The sequence below is a fragment of the Manis pentadactyla genome, chromosome 8 (assembly GCF_030020395.1).
Source record: "Manis pentadactyla isolate mManPen7 chromosome 8, mManPen7.hap1, whole genome shotgun sequence".
Lineage (NCBI taxonomy): Eukaryota > Metazoa > Chordata > Mammalia > Pholidota > Manidae > Manis > Manis pentadactyla.
In genome coordinates, this window is record NC_080026.1 from 15344505 (window position 1) to 15366616 (window position 22112).

Sequence of the window (22112 nt, forward strand, 5' to 3'; positions counted from 1 at the left end):
ATGGATACCTCAGTTTCTCCATTATTTGCTGAAGAATATTTGAGTTGTTTTCAGTTTCTGTTGATTATGAATACTTATATGTAGAGGATTTTGTGGGAACAAAAGTTTTCATTTATCTAAGGGAAATATCTAGAAATACAATTTGTTGGTTTTACAATACATATATGTTTAAAATATACTTAAAGAAACTGCCAAACTCTTTTTTCCAGAGTGTCAGTGACATTTCTCATTCAACAATGTATGCGAAATCCAGTTGCTCATCAGTGCTTAGGATGGTCAGTATTTTGTATTTTAGCCTTTCTAATAGGTATGTAGTCATATTTCATTTTTGTTTCAATCTGCATTTCCCTAATTGCAAATGATATTGAATATCTGTTCTTATGATGGTATGTCATCCATATATCCTATCTGGGAAAGTGTTCATTCAACTCTTTTACCCATTTATTAAATTGGATTTTCTTACTGTTGAATTTTGAGAATTACTTACACATTTTGGATATAATCATTTTGTTTGACTTTTGGACACGTGATTTGCAAGTATTTTCTCTAAGTCAATGGCTCATCTTTTTCATTCTCTTCAGCATGTCTCTCAGAGAGAAAAAAGGTGTTAATTCTGATCAAGTCTATTTTATACAGTTTTTCACGTTATGTATTGTACTTTTGGTGTCAGGTCTAAGAACTGTTTGACTAATCAAGGGCATAAGAATTTCTACAATGTATCTTCTAAAACTATTATAATTTTACATTTTACTTTTAGATCTATGATCCAGTTGAGTTAATTTTTATATGAAATGTGACACTTAGGTTGGGGTGTATTTTTGCCTTTGGATGTCTAATTGCTCCAGCACCGTCTGTGTAAAGGCTGTCTTTCCTCTTTTGAATTGGCCTTTGTCCTTTGCCAAAACTTTGCTGATCATATTTGTGTGAATCTGTTTCTAGGTTCTGTTCTTTCCATTGATTTATGTATCCCTCCACCAGTTCCACAGTCTTCATTACTGTAGCTATACAGTAAGTCTTTGGTCAGATATACTGATTCCTCTCACTTTATTCTCATTTTTCAAAATTATTTCGGCTATTCTCATTCATTTATCATTTTATATACATTTTAGAACTATCTTTTTTATATGTAGCTACAAGAAATCTTGCTGGGACATTTTTAGAATTTTGTTAAATCTGAATATCAATTTGGGGATAATTAACATCTTTATTTTATTGAGCCTTTAAATACATCAATATGTAGTATGTCTCCCCATTTATTTAAATCTTATCTCATTTCTTTCATCAAATTTTTTGTAGTCTGAAGCATACCATCCTGTATATGTTGGATTTATACCTAATGTTTTATTTTTTTGAAAAATTTACATGTGGTATAGTTTAAATTTTGTTTAATTTTTTTCATTTTGACCTTATATATTGCAAATATGCTTAACTTAATTTTTAGTTTTGGAATTTTTTTTGTTTATCACTTGACATCATTTGGATATAATAATGTCTTCTGTGAATAGGAAAAAATCTATTTCTTTCATTTTAATTGCATGCCTTTTTTTTAAACTCCCTGTTATCCTGCTAGAATTTTTACTACAACTTTGAATAGGAGCAGTAAGAACGGACATCATCACCTTATTCCTAATTTTAGGATGTTAACATTTAATTTTTCACCATAAAGTATGATCTGAGGTGCAAGTTTTTTATTGATGCCCTTTAACAAGTTGAGGAAATTCTACTCCTTGTTTTCTGAAAGTTTCATTAAGAGTGGATGTTGGATTTTGTCATAAACTTTTTATGTGCTTATTGTCTGACTATCTATATCTAGCTACCATCTATCTAACTATCCATCTATTCATCTATTTTTTGATCATCTACCTAACTAGTAGTTTGTTAATATGATAGATTATACTGATTTATTTTCAAATTTTAAGACTGGTTTAAATCCAACTTTTCCCAAAGTGTCCTACATTTTATAAATTTTTAGATTCAGTTGCAAATAGTCTGTTAATAATATTTGTATTTATGATCATGAGGGACATTGGCCTGTCATTTTCTTTCCCTGCATTGTCTTTGTCTGGTTTTGGTGTAGGTGTAATACCGGCCTCATGGATTCAGTTGAGAAGTACCCACCTTCACTCTAATTTTCTGGAAGAATTGGTGTAATATTATTTTTTCCTTAATTATTTGTTAGAATACATTAGTGAAGCATCTGTATCTGTAGTTTTATTTATGGGAAAATCGTAAACTATAATGTGTTTTCTTTAACTAATGAAAGGCTAGTCCAAGTATCTACATTTTTACTATTTCCTGTGTTTTTCTTCCAGCTTTATTGAAATATAATTGAAGAAGAATGTAACGTAAGTTAAAGGTGCACAACATGATGATAAGATATATGTATATATTTCAAAATATATGTATATATTGCCACAATTAGGTTAATTAACATGTCCATATATTCATATAGTTATCATTGTGTGTGTGTGGTAAGAACATTTAGGTCTATTCTCTTAGTAACTTTCAAGTATGCAATATAGTATTGTTAATTACTGTCACCATATGGTACATTAGAATCCCAGAACTCATTAATCTTAATCTGGAAGATCGTACCCTTTGCCTTCATCTATTTTTCCCAACCCCCACTCCTGAAAAGCACTAATCTATTCTGTTTCTATCAGTTTGGGATTTTGTTAGTTTGGAGTTTATGTGAGATTGTACAGTATTTGTTTTTCTGTCTGACTTATTTCACTTAGCATGTTGTCCTCAAGACTCATCAATGTTGTCACAAATGGATACTTTTCTGTTATGGCTGAATAATATTCCATTGTATGTATGTATTACATTTTCTTTATGCCTCTACTATTGGACATATTTTTTTTCCATGTCTTGGCTATTGTGAATAGTCCAACAATGAAAATGGGGTATAGTTTTCTCTTCAGGATAGTGATTTCATTTCTTTCAGATACATCTCCAAAAATGGAACTGCTGGATTATATAGTAGTTCTATTTTTAATTTTTTGAGGAATCTCCATACTGGTTTCCATATGGCTGTGTACAAACTTATATTGTTACTAAAAATACACAAGAGTTGCCTTTTCTTCACATTTTTGTTAGGACTTATTTCTTGCCCTTTTTGTAATAGGAATTCTAATGGGTCTAAGGTGATGGCTCTTGGTGGTTTTAATTTGCATTATTTGTCCATTTAAAGTAATTTTGATTTGCATTATTTGTCCATTTTAAAATAGCATTTTTTTATATTGAATTGTAATGGCTTTTAATATATTTTGGTGACTAACTCCTCAGACATATGTTTTGCAAATATTTTCTCCCAATGTGTAGGCTGCCTTTTCAGTTTGTTGATAATTTCTCTAAGTATATACAAGCTTTTTTCATTTGATATGGACCCACTTGTTTATTTTTTATTTTGTTGCTTGTGCTTTTGGTGTCCTATCCAAAAAAAATCATTGCCAGGGCTAATGTTAAGGAAATTTTCCCTGTGTTTACTTCTAGGAGTTTTATAGTTTCTAATCTTATAAGTCTTCATTCACTTTGAGTTCATTTTTGTAAATGGTGTAAGATAAGGGTCCAGTTTCACTATTTGGCATGTGGATATCCAGTTTTCCAAACACCATTTACTGAAAAGGCTTTTTACCCATTGAGTTTTCTTCGCTACCATGTCAAATATTAGTTAAGGTATATATATGGCTTTATTTTGGGGCTCTCAGTTCTCTTCCATTGGTCTATATATTTGTTTTCATGCCAGTATCATACTACTTTGATTATGATAGCTTTTGTAATAGAGTCTGAAAGCAGGAAGTATGATGCCTCCAGCTTTGTTCTTCTTTCTTAAGATTATTTTGGCTCTTTGAGGTCTTTGGGTTGGGCTGAAAACTGCTCCAGCACTGGGCAGGGCTGCTGTCCTGGTTCACTGTAAGGTGGAGCTACGTGTTGCATTCAGCAACTGGGTGGGGCTGCATGCTGAGTTCTGATGCTGGATGGGTTGTAGGCTGGGCACCATAATTGGACAGTATTATAGTGGGCTGGGCTCTGAGGCTGCTCAGTGTCACTGTTCAGGCTTCCTTGTTATGCAGCGCTGAAAGCGATGCTCAACATTTGATCAGGGCTGCTGGCTTAGCTCCTTGTCTGAAGTGATTCTTGGATCACCTACTAGGGTATCCTCATGTTCAGAAGAAAATCTTATACTCAGTAAGCTGGCTAAGGACTCACTCTAGTAATCATCCAATTATCCTTCTGGGAAACTAGACTGTACCTCTTATCTATGCCTGCAGCTGTTTAATTCTAGCATCCCGGTTTTTACCAAGTTTAGCTTTTTTTCCCCTTGACTCTCATATGAGAAGACATAGTCTCTCTTTAGTGTATTTCTGCTAAGTTTTCCATTTCAGTCATTCTGCCAAAGTTTTCAGAATTTGTTTGTGCGGATCACAACCTGACTACAACCCTGCATCGATCATGGCCCAGTCACCATTTATCCTACTTGCTTCTGCGGGAAAATTGTTCCTCCTTACTGGCAGCTGACTTTGGGTTTATGACCCAAAGTACAGCAAGATGCTGTAGCTACTTTATTGCCTTGAAATGGACTTTAAAAGTGGGAGGAACGAGTGCTTTCATTCTGGACTGGACTTTGATAAATCTTTGCACATCTGGCCTGGGAAGCTTGCTGCGCCCACTAATGGCCTAAGTGCTTGCTGCCTAAAACTCTACTTCCTGTAAGAGATATGATTCACATCCGCCACATAGAAAGCCTTTTATTCTCCACAACAGTGTAAGGGTGGGAAGCCCTCTCTAGGAAATTAAAAGTGCCTAGAGTCAAAAAGCACTCTGCAGGTGTCTGCTGCCCTTTCCCCTCATTGCATACCAAGTTAGAAAACCCCAAATTGCCAGCCAATTAATTTCTCTTCTTTTCCCAGAAGGGTATAGGTCTCTCTCTTTTTAATAAAACGTCTTTAAGAAATTCTATTGCTTTCTCCATCTTATTTTCATCAGAGTTAAACTGTAGATTTCTGTTTTTCCAACTTTCCTTGGCTGGATTGCTGAATTTTCCCTTTCCATTCTGGAAATCCAAAATGAGGTATGAATTCTATTGTATGAGATTTACTACAATGTACACTCAGTTGAGGTTTAATAATGAGACATGTCTCTGATTTTCATTATTATCTTGATCATTTCCCTTAAAATGTTTGTTCATCACTTGCCTCATTTATGCAAGTATTTATTAAGAAGCAATTGTGTACTTGGCATTAGGATAGATATTGGGTGGACAGTTGAAAATAGGAATATACCACTTGTAAAGAAATTTGCAGTCTTTCTGTCTACTAATATTTTTAGGAAATTAAGAAAATATATAGATCTTGTTGATCAAATCACCAAAATTAGTTTATCTTCATTTGATCTCCTTTAGGAATTGCTGCTAATGCCTTTGATTTGGCAATTACACATTTCTTTGTAGTGTTAGTTATTATTTTTTGTGTGTAGAGAATATCCAGGAAGAATTATTTGTGGTTTAATTAGGATGTCCTCTCATGGAATGGTTGAATGGACTCCTACTGGACCTAATGTATTTGTAGATGACAGTTATAAACTTTGGAAGACACACACACACACACACACACACACACACACACACACACACAGTTAAACTGCAAGGATTTGAAAGTGAAAAAAAACAGGTAGATTCTGAAGGAAAGTAGATTATTAGGGTAAGGACAGCACAGGGTAAATTTTTCTTTTTTGCAAACTTTAGGCTGAGGAGCCTGCTGAAGTTGACCCCATTTGGAAGAGCCAAAATTCCAATAGAAAAAACATAGAGTCTTCCTGCCTGAAGAGACACAGGATAGATTTGGGGGCAAACACAGCTCTTGGGAAGTGAGGGGAAAATCATGGAGAAAAATACCAAGAGAGTAGGGGCCCTAAATCTGTATATACATGCTGTGTAAGTCTATGGCTGACTCATAAACCACACATTTGGGGAGGATGCTCGCCTCTAGGTGGATTTATTAGGAAGAGTCTTCTCTGACAACTCACTGATCTTAGACTTAAGGAAGAGAAAGCAGAAGCTCATTACCAGGGACTTGCCAGGACCTAAATAAATTAGAGTTTTGTTCAGATTTGTCTCCTGTTCCTTGTGAAGAATTCTACGGTGTGTAAGAAGACAAGAGCTAGGCATTTGGGGATTTCTAGATTAATATCATTATTATTGCATCAAATCCTCAAAATTAACCTGCAGAATGCTGCAGTGTCTAGGACATGGCAGCAAGACAGTGGCTTTTTCCTGCAGAGGTATAATAGAACATGACACCATCCGTGCTCTCAGGCTGTTTACACTCTTAGAAATATTGCTGAGCATTTGACAGCATTCTCCAAAGAAGAGGTAGATATCAGGGTCTCTGGGTGACCCATTTGTCCCTGAGGATGCTCTTATTATGGAATTTATATCACTATCAGATTTATTTTCAGAGTAAAATTTGATGTTCGAAACGTGAGAGACCAGTCAATTTGCCATGTTTTTGGAAAGATATGTATAATTGCTTAGGGAGGCTATTTGTCATCTCAAAGGAACTAAATGAGAATTTCAGTTTTCTTTTTACTTGTGAAAGATGTTTTTCTGTTTTCTCCTTTGAAAAGCAAAGATACCTGACATCTAAGATTTGTTATGGTTTTATTTGAGAAGCAAAGTGGTGCAGAGGAAATGGCTTTTGGAGCAAATATTTCTGGATTCAAATCTTGGCTCCACCACTAAGGAGCTGAATGACTCAAGATAAGTTGTTATGCCATCTAGGACTGTTGTGAAGGTGGAAATAATTTATACACTTAAAACAGTGCCTTAATAAGCATTAGTTATTATTATTGTTCAAGACTTAACAATTTTGATGAATTCAACCTGGATACTCTGATACTGATTTAGACATAAAATAATTCAAAATTATTTTAATTCTATTATTTATCCATACAGGGATTTTTTTTGTTGTTAAATTTAAAGGAAACATTATTTTGCTTCAAGAAAAATTAGAGAGACTTCCTGCATCAATGTGAATCCAACCCTGTACTCTGAGTTATCATTCAAAGGCAGTTTGGCTTAGGTATTCATGTAACATATACTCATACTCTTTTGTATCCCTGCCAAGATCATTTAAAGATAACAAATCAGGGCTGAACAGCAGCCTCCTATATACAATTAGATGGCAAATTATCACTAATTAAGCTCTGTACAGCTATGGTTCAAATTAAAATGGTTTATTGCTGAAACTAAGGTTTTTGTGAATATGAATATCTAGCATTTCTTTATAATGGAATGAACTGTACATATGCTCACAATGTTGACCTTATGAATATTTGTCTTTTTTTTTTTTTGATCATTGTTTTTAAGGATTCCCATCCATATAACCATAAATCAGAATCAAATGGTCATATTAAGTATATAGGAAGAAGAAGATTGAATAAATTGAGGAATCAAGATTTTTTTCCACATCCAGTAATACAGAATGAAAATCAGCTCCAACTAATTTGGACTTCCTTTCAATTGTATTGATTCTCCTATGAGGAGAAAATGAGAATTATGTTTGACTTTCTGAAATGTGTATTTTTTTAACATTATGGAAACCCTCAGTACTATTTGTCAATATTAATTTTAAAGTGCCCTGTTCCCATAGTATTGTGTATAGTGCCATTTCTAAAATTAAACCACGCATCACCTCAATTGCAGCTATCCTAATTAGCAAGAATCATGAAGTTTTATATCATTCATTATGTTATGGGAATTCATTCTGAAAGTATTTCTTGACTAGTAATTAATTTAATAGAGCTGATGTGAAGTTTATTTTTCTGTGGATTCACTAGGTTGTGGAAGGAGCAATGACTCTGGAATTTTGACAGATGGTAAATAGGGAAGAGACATTGCTTTTTGTTTGAAGACCTCTTTCCAATAATTATATTTTGTCTACCTGGTGAGACTGCCCAAAATGAACTACAGAACCAAAGTATAGATGATTTGAGTTGGTGAAGGAAGAATATGGTACTCTATACTTGCGGTTATTTCCAGTCTCACTGTGAACCTTTAGCTGAGTTCAAACACTCCATTGTCTGGTCTTTACTATTCAATAATGCCTTTTCTTATAAATTGATATTTTTCCAGTTTTAACCCTGTTATCTATTACTTACTGCTTACCATATTTATATCTGAAGTATTAAGGTTTATACTTGGTAAACATCATTGAAATTTGATATTTCACTTGATATTTTCTCCTTCAACAGCTATCACCTTTATCGCTTTCATAAGAAAAATGGAACTTTAGACAATAGAAGGGTGGGATATGACCTGCTAAAAAATACACGTACAGGACATAAATGGACACGCAAGGCAGGAAAGTCCCTCGCTTACTGTGGTGACGATGTATGTTACTTTCTCACTATTTCTTTTCTGTTTAGGAATTCAAGACAGACTTGTCAGTAATAATTTCCCAAGTAATTCTTAAAAACCTGTGATTCCCTCTTTTATTAGTTTTAATAAAGAGTCTCTGCTCCCTAAGCTCGCTTGGAAAATTATTACCTATCAGCAAGATAGAAGACAAACAGAGAAGATATTGACAGCAGCAGAAAGTAGGTCCCTAATGATGGCAGTTAAGAGGTGAAAGTTACTTTCTAAAAAATACAGTCAACCCCAAAGTTCCTTTTGAGGATATAACTTTATTTCTAGAGATTTGACAATTGAAACTCTTAGTGAAAAAAAAGACTTTAAAGTCTAACCTAGAAGCAGAATGTTTGCTTTGATGAATAGTAAAATGTGAACTAAGATGTAAAAAGACTTCACAGTACTTGAACCAGCCCAATCCTGTATCCATTTGCTGACAGACTTTTCATTAGCAATGATCTTTTTGCATAAAGTATGAATGCGTAATTATTGAGAGATAGTAGAAGGCTCTGTGTACTGAAATGGGGGTTAAATCATTGTCTTACATCAGACAAATATTTATGTTCCTCTGGTTACTAATAATGATTTACATTTTTAGTTAGATAATTTAGATCTGGTCTGGGATTTGTCAGATTTATGTTGTTGTGATGATTGAACCTAATATATAGTGTTGGTTTTGGGGGGCAAGTTCAGCATTTATGTAATCAAGTTATTATACTATACTTTGTGTATAGGAAATACAATTCAACTTAGTGCAATAAATGCAGGGCTATAATAGGCCATCTTATAATAGTGTCTAAGTAGAAGTCTATGGCAGAACTATGAGATACAAATGAATGATGAAATGGCTGGCAAGCTTGCTGGATGAATTAAGTGAATGAATAGATGGCATCTATTTCTTTTATCAGGTCAGATTTGCTTTTTAAGACCTTCTGGAACCATAAATTTGCCTGAAGTCCATCTCTGATATGAACCTTGGGTATTCTATAGAGAGATTGTGCTCCTAAGTGAATTAATTTGTTAATGCAAGGTGCATGAAACTTGAGTGGCATAATAAGTCAGAAGCCACCCAACACTAACAGATCTTATATGGAGGAAAGTTCATTAATGAATGATGCTGTGTCAAATGGGGCTAACAATGTATGCAGAAGTTGAGATGGCCCCAGAGTGAGGAGACCAGACTATAGCCATGCTTTAGAGCCTTGACTGTTCCCTCCTGCCATGCAGCTTAGTGGGAGAGACACCAATTATTGTCAACGTGTTATTCAATTGTTTCTTTTAAACTATCAGCTCAGAGAGAAATCATTTCAATGTCGACATCACTTTTTGGTAGAGATGGATGGGGAGAAATAATTCAGGTTTGAAAGCAATCGTCTAAATTTACAGCTGTATGTGGTCAAACAACTATTGACGCTTGAGAGTTTCCAATTGCTGGTAATAGACTGGAAAAAAAGATAATGTGTTTGATCGATCAGCATGAACAAATTTCATTTAGGGGATCAATAACGGTTTATACTTGACAGAGCTGAGGGACCACATTTATTTTTCCCTTTGATTGAATAAATGTTTTCAATGGGACTGCAAATGTAAAGCAATCCTAACCATTTCTTAACTTGAGGCACAGCTCCAGCTGCAGTGTTATTGCAAGCAATGTGTATTTAAAACTAATATACAGAAAAGTGGATAGCCAGGGGCTGGAGCAGTTGAATGAAACTAATGTACAGTTTATTAAAACACAACACATGGCAAGAGAAAGGTTTCATTCTCTTGGTGTCAAGCAGTGAAAAAAATAAGAGAGAGACATCACATTTCATGGTGCTAAGCTTTTTTGTGTTTTGTTTTACTTTGTCTCCCCCTCCTTTTATTAAGATTAAACCCTTCAATGGATGAAATAAATTACAAAGAACGTCAAATAGCAAAAAAGAACCAAATACCTGTGACGGATCACCCCAGGGTGAATCTTTTCAGTGTGGCAGCACTGCCTACTCCGACGACCTGTATACACAGCTGGCTGGCTCTAGGGAAAAATTTATCTTCCTACCAAATATAGCACCTAGCTCAGTAAATGTTTGTTGAATGAATAAATGATTGAATCAATGCCTACTGGTGGTAAATCCCTCCCAAATAGTTTTAGAGCTGAAGCTAATTCATAGCATTTCGTTTGGACTCAGTAGTGAGGCCTGAGTTCTGGCGTGTCTGCATGCTGTGCAGAGCTTCTAGAAGCACCCATCATTTTATGGTTGGAAAAACGGCATCACAGGCCACACCCCCCTCAGCTGAACAGTTAGCTGAGGCCGGGAGGTTTCCCACTGACTATCTAAAAAATGACAGGTAAGGCTTTTGGTAGTTCTGGTTACAGAAAGATGAAACTGACATTTTAAACAGAGGACTCTCCTGATCCACTGTTGTTTTGCTTTGATATTAAGAGAAGTGGTTCTTTAAAACATGGATTTCCAAGTGACAAGCTGGGAGTTATTTTTATTAGCTTTTAAGATTCTTTCCTCCAAAGATATTCAATTTCTCCCACCCTGAGTTTTCCTCTCCGGCATTAGAAAACACAGATTCTAGATGCATAGCTTTTTCTCTGCCTTTGTTATATGAGTAGTAAGCTCTCTCCAGAGGCCTGCAAATCTCAGTGATAGTTGAAATAACTCTATTGATCATCTGTGTATCTTTTCACAAAGACATAAGGTCACAACTTAGAGTTACACAGCGATCAAGATAGTTCACGCAAATGCCCTCAGTTCAGGTGTCCCTTAGAAAAAGAGGGCATAAAGCAAAGAGTTTTCTTTCTCTTAACAATGCGTCAAAATCCCTCCCCAAAAAGGCTGGAGTTACATCACCCTGTAATTAAGTTTCCGACGCTACAGAAGACAAGCGTGCCTTGAAATGTGGGGGAAATGCCAATAGAACGTGCAGCTTCTTGTTCCAGCGGCCTCAGCCAGCTTCGCGTTCCCCGGCATGTGCCTCCGCCTGGGAGCTGAGATGGTGAGAAGCTGCTGCTGAGGAAGAACGCTGTGCCAGGTCTATTTTAGACACTGGGGCTTTGAATTGTTTAAAATGCATATTGTTTGTGTACATCTCACAAAAGAAAATTCCAGCGCTGAATGCCCCGGGCTGCTTGTACGTCGGATGATTAAGTCTTCAAGTCCTACAGCCAAAGGGTCATTATCATCGTACTTCCAGGTCAGGTCTACACAGCAGAGTTTGAGGCAATGGTTGACCTTTTGATGGCCCTTCAGGGTAACACAGCCTCTTAGGGCATAAGTAATCATTTTTAATTTGTCTATCTGAGGTCTGTTTGTTTAAGAATGCAAGTGTATCATAACATACGTGACTTACAAATATTCTTTGGGGAATGAAAAAGCAATCCCATAGCATTTCTCTCTTTCTGAACGAAACACTTAATGCAGAAAAGGAGATGATAGAATAAATGACAGAGATTAGTCAATTATACTCTGCTACTTGGCGGTTTGGGATGATCATCTTAAAATTTCACAGTAAGTATACTTTTCTTGTGATGTGCGTTCCCTCAGCATTACAAAAGAATCTTTGCTGTCTTCCTTATATAATAGCTGTAATTTAAAATGTCTTGATGATGCTTTGAAAACCATCCAACTATTTTTATACCGTTTGACTTTAAATCAAAGTTTGCTTGTTTATTTTTGAGGGATAAGAGTCTGTATTATTCTGATATTGGTCTGACTAACCGAGCTCTTTTTACTTTTGTGGCAGTATAAACACTGAATATGGAGTAAAATAATAAGTTCCAAAATAAAAAATAATACTCATGATTTCAATCAGTTTCATTCTGCTGCTATCAACTAGCATCTACTATTCTAAACACACCAGAAAAGGTAAACAAAATAAAACTGGCAGCTCATAACTTGGGAAATAAAGCAGAGAGGATCCAGGAAATACAGTGGCAAGCAATAATTCATTACATCTTTCTAAATTAATTATTTAAAGTGACTTTTTGATGGTTGCATGAGTGACGTGTTTCTATTTCATTGAAAATTCACGTTGGTCTTACAGAGGGTATGAGGCCTCTGAGCAGTGTGTGATAAAAGATGGCTTTACACAACAATAATGTACTAGTTAAGGTATCCTTAGCTACTTTAACAAGGGTGACTAATGTGTAACAGCACAAACACAATTGAAATTTGTATTTTGGTCTCATAAAATCCAAAACAGATGTCCTGGATCGGTGGATGTCTCTCCTCCAGGTGGCGATTCAAGGAAACAGACTTGTTTCACCTGTGGTTTACCTTCCTCAAGCACGGCACCCAAACACAGCCACGTCCCCCCTCCAGGGCTGGCAGAAGGAGAAAGAGTGTGGACAACCTGGGATGGGAGGCTTTTGGGGGTCAGTCCCTCCCACTGACAAAGTCAGAGCTTAGTTTCGTGGCCACACCCAACTGCAGGGAAGGGAGGGACATGCAGTCCAGCCAGGTTCTGAAGAAGAGAAAGAGACAGGTTCTAGGAAAAGCTGGCCAGTGTCTGGCACAGCTATGAGACTTTAACACAACATCACAGTGCTCTTAGTTTCAGTGACAATAAACTCCACGGTTGACGTGATAGCTGATACAGCCAGCCCCAGAAGAAACACATTTATTTCTTTCAAACTAAGAGATTTTGAATAACCCCACTTTGAACTGTCCGAAGAGATACATACACTTTTGGAAGCAGTTATGGCAAAGGTCCCAGCCCTCTTGGACAGTTGCTGCGACTGTGGAGAGAGGAGATGGAAGCCAACGTCAGCTCTATGGTAAACCTTATGTTGGGTCTCCGGCTTCCAGAAGGCTCTGGTTGCTATCCAGACTGAAGGAATGATCATGCTTGAAAGCAGGTGATCCTGTCTATCCCCTCATGGGCTTGGCTACTGAGGCCCAGCTATTTGGGCAGTAGGTGGTATGCACTTTCAAAAAGATTCTATTTCTTAGTAGCTGATTCATTTACTTTTAGTCTTTTAACATAATATAAGCAGTTTGATAGATAGATAAATGGTACTGCATGGGTACATTTAAAATAACACACTCAGATGAATCATTAATACTTAGAATCTTTATTTTATTTAATCAGTTAGAAGCTTTACACTTTAAATTTAAAATATGTGCCTATTTCTAGGCATCATTATTAGTGTTATTAAGCCTGTTACATCTGCAACTCCACGTCTCTGTATTGCTTCAGCTATTTTCTTGTCCTGTTTTTTTCTTTCTCTTTCTCACTTCCTTAACCTCTGCAATTTAGACTAATAAATTGAGTTCCCAGTATAGGGAGGTGCTGTCTTTTCCTGAGTTGTAAAGAAAGCCTCCACATCAATCAGAGAGGAGAGATCCTGATGGAGATGTCCCCCTTTCTCGAGTAAGCAGATGTCACAGGGCTATGTCAGGGGCTTGTTTTGGACCTTTGGCCTCTGTTTATTGTGGAAAGCACCCAGGTAACATCCATGAAAAAGATACAGCGATTATATCAACAATGACCAAAATGGTATCACTGAGATTACCGAAGAGCCTATGTTGCTTTTATAAATTAAAAAGAGGTTAAACTCTGTTTTAGAGCAATGGGAGCCTTTAATAATTACTATTTATCTATGTACTTCACCTATTACAGAAGGTTATGAAATTTCTCTGAGAAGCTGAGAAACACAATTTGTATGTGTTATAATGAGATATAGAGTTAGTGAAAAGCTTGCTAAATTCATCTTATCCTTCCAGACCTCATGAGAAAGAAGTATCATGAATATTTGTTGATTTTTTTTCAGACAAAATAAATAACAAATGACTGAAAGCGTAAAATTAATTGTTTCTTTAGTAATTTGTCTGAGATACTGTTGAAATAAAACTATTTTTTGCATTGAAATTAAGAATTTGTTATCTGAGTGTAAACAAATCATGGGCTTCTGAAAGTGGGGGAGTTCTATGGGCATGTGCTCAGGATCCACATTCTCAGGGTCCTAGACTGGCCGCTGTGATAACCAGTGGCTCCTATGAGTTCAGGTTGCCAAGAGATGATTAGATCTAGTGTTTCCATGCAGGAATTTCTTCCTGGTCTTTCTTGGGAGAATTATATATTTTTCTGAATCCCAAATCTTGAGGGAAAATCAGTTTAGAAATCGGGAAAATGGGAAAAATTTTATAGGAATTAAAGTTAAACCATCAGCATAGAGACATTACTGGCACAACTTCAAGTTGAAAGCAAGACCAGGAAATAAGGGTTTGTGGAGTCCGAGAGTAAAGTTGGTGTTTCCTGGGATCTGGCCTGGGATCCTTGGAGGGGAGCAATGGTTGTGCTTCTAGTGAGTCAGGCTTGCTTCGTTACAGAATAGTTGCCAGGTTATGAATGTGTTTGTGGTCTTGTCTTTAGGTATTGGTTCACCATTCTTGCAAATAAAATAAATGGTAATCAGTTTATACATATAGTATACTTTATATAAATCCTGTGAGTGATGTTCCAAGATTAAACAAGTTTTGGAAACAAAGTAAGTCCTTAAATTGGTAATTTCGACATTTGATTCTGTAGTGCCTTTAACCTTGCTAAGAGATCAGAATGTTACTTTGTTCAAATACCACCCAATAATATTCACTCACATTTTCCAGTGTTTGAGTATACTCTATAGGTTACAGTTCTTGTAAATAATACTAAACGTAATAATTTTTATTTATTGAAAAATTGATGATATTCAAAACATCAAGTAAAGAGTATGAAAAATGTTGAAAGTGTCTTAAGAAATACAAAGAAAATCAGCTCATTGTCAGGTTTTAAATCAGAATAAAACATTCATTTACTTATATCTTATTTTAACAGAGAACTTCAGAAGTTTTAATACAACCCTATCACAGTAAATGATTCATGTTTATTATTACGGTCATTCATTTCTATTACATAAAGAAAGTGTTATGAAAAATAGAGTAATAACTTATGATTTTGAGAATTCCCCCCCAAATTTGCAGGAGTTCCAATTTTTCATTCCCCAAAGATTAGTCTATTGGGAATTTGGAGATACTATTCTAATCTCACAGCCAGGTAAAGTGAAAGAGGACATTTAAACTCAGCAGATAGAATGAGCAACTGGAATGTGTAGGGTCCAGTCTCAGTAGCTGCAGAATTAATGACTCTGCTCAATGCAATGGATGTTTTTAACTCTGGTGATACTAACACGCGGGAATTGAGGCACTTCCCTCCTCTGTGAGAACCAGTTAAAAATGAAAACAAACGCCAAGGCATTTGTTGGGAGCATCTGATATAATGGAATAGATTGTAACCTTATGCAATAACTTTGAATATTATTTAGTATTATTCAAGGTAAGTTGTTTTCTAAGACTAATGTGCATTGCCATGAAGTAGACTTCTTGACTCACAAGAGATTCATGTTACACCAAGTGCTTCCCTTAGAAACACAGGGACTCTTCATGTTATTGATGACCTTGGGGAACATTCCCCGTCAGGGTCTGTTCTTCTGGATGGGGCTAGACTAGTGTGACATTATGTGACTGGCTGGATACAGGGAAGTTTTGTAAGCCTGTACTTAGTAGCTGAGGAGTTATTTTAAGACTGAAAGCCCTGGGAAGTAAGAAGCAGCTTTCAGCTGTATGGACATCCTTTAATTCTCCACTTAAGTTGTATTTTACTTGATTATGTGATCTGCAAGTCACCAGGCTTGGGTGGGAGTCTATGGGAGAAGACCAAGAGAAAGATAATCTGGAAAATCTGACAGCTTTACATTATGTGAAATGTGAAGTTCAATCATTATGCGAAAAAGGACAAAGATGAAAGTAAGGGCTTTCCACGTTGTGGCAAGTGGGCTAGAATGGGAATGAGGGGATCCGACTTCCAACCTTGGTCCTATATGCCACCGGAAAAGTCATTCATTCTCTCTGACTTTGAAGGTCTTGCTCATAAATAAGAGACAGCTAGATGATCTTTGGGCCTACCTATATCAGTAAAGGGGTTTCTTCACTGTCACTGCTTTGGTTGACTTCTGTATCCCAAGTAGCACCTAGTTTCCAGTGTCACATTTCTCTACCTCATCTTCCACATTTAGGTTAGATGTCTCTCTAGCACACAAATCTGGTAATTTCATTACCCTGTTTATAACTTCACAATGGTTTCCAGTTTCCTATAAAATGAAGTGAATTTATTTTGAATGGCATTTAAAGCTCTTCATGATTTGCTTCCATTAATATCTCCAGCCTCATTGCTCTTTATCCCTCATAATATATCCATGGTTAGACCTTACCCATCTGTGCAAAAAATGAAAATATGTGACACTGACAGCCTTTGCTCTGACTCTAATCTGTATTTTGACTTGTGTATACTTGTACCAGCTATTGACCTGTAAACAATGCCTTTCTTCACCATTTGCACCTAGTATTCTTCCTTTCATTCAACAAAATTCGAATGAAATGTTTTCTTTGATTTTCTCCCACAGGAAGGGTTGATCATCTCTGACTGCATAAAACCATTGTATCTAGAACATACGTCTATATGATCATACTCAGCAAACTGTGTCAAGCTCTTTACTCATAATTTTTTTCTTGCAGGCGATTTTTAAATATTATTTTGTTTGTTTAGTGCCTTGTTTATCGAGTGATTGCTCACTGGTAGCTTCTCAATACATGTTGGCATAATTGAACTAGCATTAATAGATGTAAGCTCCTTAAAGACAAGGGCCAGGATTTTTCTTCACCCTTGTATACTTAGCTCTAAACACAATACTGAAACAAAATAGGTGTTCATTAAATATCTGTTAAATGAATGACAAATTGATGAATAAAAATAGTCTGTTAGTTGATTTTCTACAATGGATTTTGTTTGAAAATACCAACCCAAGTTCATTTCAGGTACTGTTGTAGTCACTATTGTCTTATGGAAGGTTTTAATTAGATGACACTAGTACAATGGGAATGGTAATTTATTTTGAAATATACTATTAATTTAACTTGAAAGAAGGGAGAGTAAAATTAAGAATAACCTAAATTTTCCTAAGTTATTCATACTTGTAAAATGGGCTTCTAAACTGGTCCTTTTATGTCTCTCATTATGTATTACATTGAAAATCAAAAGGATTTTAACTCCTGTTCTGCCATGTATATGCTTTATCACTGTTCTTTGCACTGTCAGTTATTGCCTGTCTATTCTGGATCAATTTCTTCATTTTAAAAGCAGAGATGCTAATTCTTATTGACTTTATAGGGATGACATGAAGCCAATCTGCAGGAAATTGGGTTGTTATTTGTAAAACTGCCATATAAAGGAAAGAAATTATTATTCTATCCACATATGCCCCTAATTCTAAAGTCACTCTTCATGTCTAAACCAAGTCCTCATTCCTGAACTTTAATACTACCCTCAGAAGGTCTTATCCTGTGGAAATCAAGATGAACCATTTACCTCCATTTGGGGAGGGGGTGTACGTTCTATTTAATATAGAGTGAGTCAGTACTTTCAATTTCTTCTCCACTGGTATTAGTCATCTTGGGCTGCTGTGACAAAATAGTATAGGCTGGGTGGCTTGAATGACAGAAATTTATTTCTCACAGTTCTAAAGGCCGAGAAGCCCAAGATTAAGGTGCTGGGTGATTCAGTCCCAGGTGAGAGTGCTTTTTCTGGCTTGCAGACAGCCGCCTCCATCTCCTCACATGTCTTGGGGGGAGAGTGCGATCTCCAGGGTCTCTTCTTACAAGAATACTTAATCTTTTTGGATCAGGGCCCTGCCCTTACGTACTCATTAATCTTAGTTACTTTTATAAAGGTGCTATTTACAAACACTGTCACAGTGGGGGTAGGGCTCCAATATCCAGATTTTGGAGGGACACAGTTCAGTCCATGTACCACACCATATAACAACCATATAATTTTTCCATGCTGTGTCACCAGATTTTCAATAGATAGCTAGGCCTCATGCTGGTTATATGTATTTTAAGGAGCTGGCAGAATGTATGTCTGTGTATACATAAATATATACATACATGCATATATGCCTATATGATATATATATATATATGTAATTATTGTTTTATTTAATTTTATATCTTGGACATATGAATTCCAATATTCCTCTTCCAAAGCCTCTATTGCCAATGATTAAAGTTTGATCAGGTTTTGTTTTTGTTTTTTGTTTTTGTTTTTGGCAAGAAAGAAAATAATCTCCTCTACATTTTTGTTAATGTTATGAATTAGCAGGAGATATTCAGAAATAGAGTTGCCTACATGTTGTTCGAAAATTGTTTACAGCAAATAATGAACAAAGCAGATCAGATTGCCAAAGGCCTAGCTGTTGAGAAAGTGTAGCACATTATTAATTAAAATACAAGTCAGCTTTTCCAGCACTTGTAGCCCGTGGGTATCGAATATACTCCACTTGATTGAATCAGGTAGAGGCAGCCCAGGCATTTTTTTTTATTTTGTGCTGGAAGGGATAACAAAAATGTAAAGCTGTTTTCTGCTACTTCATTTGAGAAAATATTATTCTGGAACGAAGGCCTGCTAGTTGCAGCAGAGAGGCAGAAATAATATAAAATGTATGCCATATCCTTGCACTGTGATTTTAAACAAGGGCTCTACAACCTCAGACACTCTCATGGCATTGTATTGTAGGCGGACCTTTGTCTATGGGCAAGGAAACAGTTTCCATGGAGATGCAAGGCATTTGACAATGGTCACTGTTTTGGTGAAGAAAATTAATCCAAGCAGGAGACCAGTTTTTAGTTATAAGATTTTTTTTTTTTTTTCCTGTGCAGGAGGAGGGAAATAAAGAATTGAGAAGTAGCATAGAAGAAAAGCATATCTGCCTTTTGGGTATTCTTTTTAACATGCTGAAGTCAGTGAAATTTTGAAAAACCACAAACTATGTTTCCAGTTTCAGTGCTGATGGGAATTCTCAGGTGAAAGAAAAGAAAAAATAGTGAAGAGAATGTGATCTTTTATAATACACTTAAATTTTAGCTCACCCCTAGGGTAAGTCAGGAAAAAAATAATGCTGAGAGGTTTTTTCTGTTTTTTGTTTTTGTTTTTGTTTTAATTCAAACACTAGTAACCATTAAACTAGAACCTGGTACTTTTAAACTCTAACTTGTTCCAGACTCTTTGTGGACAGGGATCACTTTTTATTCATCCTTGCAATCAAATTCAGTCAAGTCTGTTCCCTACTTTAGTCCAGGTCCACCATACTCTAATTCACAAGCATTGTTTAAAAGGTGGTTTTTGCCCTGAGACTTTGTTCATCATTTAGAAAGCTTTCCCTGAGTATGGAAGCTCTTCATTGCCCTGGTCCATCAGAGCTGACATGTCCCTTTGGTCTCAGAGAGGTGTCACCTACGGGTCACACAGCTATAGTGGGAGGAAGGTGGCTTCTGTCTCAATTTCAGAAGCAACATCCTGTCGAGCCTTCTAGAAGGATGTTCTACAATGGAAAATTACATCTTCTCCTTCCTTCTTCCCCCCCTTTCTGCCTTCTTATAACATACATGCTGCAGCTCTTTCTCCCCTCTGCTCTCATTACTTCTTTCTAGTGCTCAGCACGAGATCATTCCATGTTTTCCAGTCATGTTTAAGCCCCTGGCTTGTCACCACTGCCTCTAGGGCTCCTTCCTCCCCTTATTCCTTTCCTCTCTCTGCTTTAGGTACCGAGTGGCTTTCTTCTTTCCATAGCCCTATTCTTACCAAAGAATTTGCCTTAGGAATTAAGGACACGTTTACAATATTATAAACTAGTCATTGATGTATGAGTGCTCATATCTTTCTCCTCACTTTCTCCCGGCCTTTTAAACAGTTTGCATGGCCATGAGACAACAGACAGTTTTCAGAGCTATCTTGGCTATCTTGGCCTTTCTTGTTTTTTATTTCCTCCCTCTTCTGGGAATGTAAATCTTCATTGCTATAGAGCAACTGATTGTGACCTTATGTGTTAGCCGTTCTGTTCCCTGAAAACTAAAAATAGGCCTTAATCTTCTCAACATGTGAAGATCCAAAAGGGGCTCTTTGATTAATAGCTGCCTGTATGTGGTGGCATCTGTGTCCTCCTTCGAGCACGCGGGGGCTGGGGGAAGGGGTGCTGGCGAAGGGGAGGCGGGGCGTCGGTGTTACCATTTCTTATGGATGACTTGTCTCGTCTCCAGAGTCCCGCTCTTTCCTGACTTCTGTGCTCCATTGAGAAGGTCACTTCTGTAGGCAAACACTGTGAAAAATACACCACCAAACATAGGTTGCATGTTTTTCTTTGATTTTGAAATTTAATTCAACTTTTCCCATTTTATTTGTCAGTTCTCAAAAATTACATACAACCACATGTCACTGCATAACAGTTCTAGAGAATCAGTGGTGATGCTGTGATTATTAAATAAACACTCCTTCCCCCATCCCAACCCCCCCGCCCCCCCATCCCCCCAAAAAAAGACCTAGGCATCAAAGACCAAATTAGAATTCTTTTCTTAAGTCATTGGTTGCCTTTGCAGAGGTGAATGAGATTCCAATCGCTGGTAGTTCTGATAGGCTCAACACCTGCTTGTATTTGAAATCCACATTCGAGTACATATTGGGTCAAACCCTAACCAGATGTAGGTACACAGCCAAGTTATTGGATTTCTTGATGATGAATAGAAAGCAGACAAGGCACCTGTCTGGTTGCAGAAAGGATTTGCATAAAAATGAAGGAACAGTACACATGCTTATGTAAAGTGTTGATTAACAAGATCACCTATATATATGTCAAAAAAATGAAAAGTAAAACAACCTACACAATAGTTTTTCGAAATGAAAGCATGTGAGGTGTTATAAAAACACACATACATTTTCCAACAATTAAGAAATGTGTTGATATGGGGCCATGTTAGAGTGATTTGATTTCCTGGCACATTTATCCTCTGAAGAAGTGAGACACTGTACTGTGCCAGTCAGTTAGATCTGAAGGTGAGTGAGGGAACTAATTGCAAAACACTGTTTGCCATTTGATCTTTTCTGCTTAAGGTGAAAGGAGGGGGTGAAGATTAGGAAACAAACTACCCACAGAGATACAAGATTCTCAAAGAGCAGCGCTGTGTATACTGAGCGTGAGACTCCAGCACAGGCATTATGGCTGGCATTAACTCTCCTTTGAGCTTAGATTCTCAACTCAAATCAACTGACCTGAAGAGGACCTTCCTACTGAAGATAAGTATGTATGGTATAAAGATAAATGACAGACAATGTACTCTAGTTTTATTCTATTTGTTTTTATTTTTTTCCCCCAAACGGGGTGCACCATTCCCGGAGGCACTGCGATACCAGGTTGATGTGTGGAGTGGACAGAGCAAGCTCCTATTCCATCTCCCCTCTCCAAAATCCCATTTAATATATTGTCATCAAATAGAGTATATTTAATATCAGATATTAAACTGATAAGAACCGATACTATACTCAAGCTTAGCCAAAAGTCTGAGAAGTGATTGTGTTTGTTTTTAAATCTGAACATTCCTTGAGGTTTTTCCTGAAGTCATTCTTGTGTGGCCTTACCTATTGGCAACAGCCCTTCCCTTATCCTACAGGCCACCAAACTGTTTAAATTTAACTCCATCTGGATATTTTTTCCCTTTGCTCTAACGCATCAGTTTTCTAGAACATCTTTGTAGCGATGCTCTGATTCTGGCTGAAAATGCATTGAAACGAGACCTCATTTTTAATATGAAAATACACCTAATAATTAAACCAAGTGTCTGACGTAATG

The 22112-nt window shown here is 36.5% G+C and overlaps 1 non-coding gene across 1 annotated transcript; it reads right to left on the bottom strand.

The window, feature by feature from the left end:
- Positions 1–21639: 21639 nt before the first annotated feature.
- LOC118911854 (U2 spliceosomal RNA) lies at positions 21640–21835 on the bottom strand. The gene has a single exon (XR_005024631.1). It is a non-coding gene; the product is annotated as a U2 spliceosomal RNA (small nuclear RNA).
- Between the last annotated feature and the right edge of the window lie 277 nt (positions 21836–22112).